The 2,793-nt window shown below is 50.3% G+C and overlaps 1 long non-coding RNA gene across 1 annotated transcript; it reads right to left on the bottom strand.

The window, feature by feature from the left end:
• Positions 1-1,924: 1,924 nt before the first annotated feature.
• Positions 1,925-2,424, bottom strand: LOC127912575 (uncharacterized). Its single transcript, XR_008083301.1, has 3 exons — positions 2,318-2,424; positions 2,098-2,137; positions 1,925-2,057 (listed from the first exon to the last, which is right to left on the bottom strand). It is a non-coding gene; the product is annotated as an uncharacterized LOC127912575 (long non-coding RNA).
• Between the last annotated feature and the right edge of the window lie 369 nt (positions 2,425-2,793).

The following is a 2,793-nucleotide window of genomic DNA, read 5'->3' as shown; positions in this document are numbered from 1 at the left end:
CCTCCCTGTTCATCCCAAGTTACTGTCTATCTGGCGTCTTCCTCCCTGTTCATCCCAAGTTACTGTCTATCTGGCGCCTTCCTCTTGTTCTTCCCAAGTTACTGTCTATCTGGCGTCTTCCTCCCTGTTCATCCCAAGTTACTGTCTATCTGGCGTCTTCCTCCTGTTCATCCCAAGTTACTGTCTATCTGGCGTCTTCCTCCCTGTTCATCCCAAGTTACTGTCTATCTGGCGTCTTCCTCCCTGTTCTTCCCGAATTACTGTCTATCTGGGGTCTTCCTCTTGTTCTTCGCAAGTTACTGTCTATCTGGCGTCTTCCTCCCTGTTCTTCACAAGTTACTGTCTATCTGGCGCCTTCCTCTTGTTCTTCCCAAGTTACTGACTATCTGGCGTCTTCCTCCCTGTTCTTCCCAAGTTACTCTTTATCTGGCGTCTTCCTCCCTGTTCTTCCCAAGTTACTGTCTATCTGGCGCCTTCCTCTTGTTCTTCCCAAGTTACTGTCTATCTGGCGTCATCCTCCTGTTCTTCCCAAGTAACTGTCTATCTGGCGTCTTCCTCTTGTTCTTCCCAAGTTACTGTCTATCTGGCGTCTTCCTCCCTGTTCTTCCCGAATTACTGTCTATCTGGGGTCTTCCTCTTGTTCTTCGCAAGTTACTGTCTATCTGGCGTCTTCCTCCCTGTTCTTCCCAAGTTACTGTCTATCTGGCGTCTTCCTCTTGTTTTCCCAAGTTACTATCTGGCGTCTTCCTCCCTGTTCTTCCCAAGTTACTGTCTATCTGGCGTCCTCCTCCCTGTACTTCACAAGTTACTGTCTATCTGGCGCCTTCCTCTTTTTCTTCCCTCTCTTCCTCTTGTTCTTTACTGTCTATCTGGCGTCTTCCTCCTGTTCTTCCCAAGTAACTGTCTATCTGGCGTCTTCCTCTTGTTCTTCCCAAGTTACTGTCTATCTGGCGTCTTCCTCCCTGTTCTTCCCAAGTTACTGTCTATCTGGCGTCTTCCTCTTGTTCTTCCCAAGTTACTGTCTATCTGGCGTCATCCTCCTGTTCTTCCCAAGTTAATGTATATCTGTGTTCGGGGGGGGGGGAGTGCTGGTCTTTAGAGGAGGCTGGGGAACAAGCTCATGACACATTGATGGATCTCACACCCACCTCGCATAATTATTCTCCTGGCCACTCGAGGACAGAAAGGAAGAGAGATAGAGAGAGAGTGGGAAAGAAAGGGAGATGGAGAGGTTGAGGGGAGGCAAGGAGGGGTGAGAGTGGCGGAATGTATTTAGCAATAGCCAACAGTGTTGACACGCTACCTCGTTCCCCTCTTACATCTGTTCATTCAGCGAGGTGATCATTTTCCCTTTGAGTTAAAACTCTCTGAACGCTGCACTCCGTTACACTGAACAACTGTATCCTGAACACTGCACTCCGTTACACTGACCCACTGTATCCTGAACACTGCACTCTATTACACTGAACCACTGAATCCTGAACACTGCACTCCATTACACTGAACCACAGTATCCTGAAGAAAGCACCACTGAATCCTCAAGACAGTACTCCATTACACTGCACCGCTGTGTCAGTATCTTCAACAACCAATGGGCTTGAACAGGTACAGCCAGGTACAGCCAGATACAACTCCGTCTGAAACACAGCAAGTGTAAGCAATATCTGGAGAAGACCCCATATACTTCAGTGATAAGCAGGGTTGGGGTCAATTCCATTTCAATTCCAGTCAATTCACAAAGTAAACTAAATTCCAAATCTAATTAAACATTTCCCTCATTAAAAAGCATTGAAGAGAATTGGAATTTCAGTGTAATTCCTAAATTGAATGGAATATGGATTTGACCCCAACCCTGGTCATTAGTGGTTCAAGAAGACATTCTTTATCATGTAGAATGAAATACCATGGGGCTGCCGTAAAATCCCACCCTGATGGAACTCACACTAACTCAACAGACCTCATACAACCCTGATGGACCTTGCATCACCCTGACGGACCTCACACCACCCTGATGGGCCTCACACTACCCTGATGGACCTCACACTACCCTGATGGACCTCACACCACCCTGATGGACCTCACACTACCCTGATGGACCTCACACCAACCTGATGGACCGCACATCACCCTGATGGACCTCAAACCACCCTGACGGACCTCACACCACCCTGATGGACCTCACACCACCCTGATGGACCTCACATCACCCTGATGGACCTCACACCACCCTGATGGACCTCAAACCACCCTGATGGACCTCACGTCACCCTGATGGAACTCACACTAACTCAACGGACCACACATCACCCTGATGGACCTCAAACCACGCTGACGGACCTCACATCACCCTGATGGACCTCACACCACCCTGACGGACCTCACATCACCCTGATGGACCTCACACCACCCTGATGGACCTCACACCACCCTGATGGACCTCACACCACCCTGATGGACCTCACACCACCCTGATGGACCTCAAACCACCCTGATGGACCTCACATCACCCTGATGGGCCTCACACCACCCTGACGGACCTCACATCACCCTGATGGACCTCACACCACCCTGATGGACCTCACACCACCCTGACGGACCTCACACCACCCTGATGGACCTCACACCACCCTGATGGACCTCACATCACCCTGATGGACCTCACACCACCCTGACGGACCTCACATCACCCTGACGGACCTCACACCACCCTGATGGACCTCACACCACCCTGACGGACCTCACACCACCCTGATGGACCTCACACCACCCTGATGGACCTCACACCACCCTGAC

This window comes from Oncorhynchus keta, chromosome 27, assembly GCF_023373465.1.
Source record: "Oncorhynchus keta strain PuntledgeMale-10-30-2019 chromosome 27, Oket_V2, whole genome shotgun sequence".
Taxonomy (NCBI): Eukaryota; Metazoa; Chordata; class Actinopteri; order Salmoniformes; family Salmonidae; genus Oncorhynchus; species Oncorhynchus keta.
Note: the sequence above shows the minus strand (reverse complement) of the source record. Positions and strands in the feature narration are given on the sequence as shown.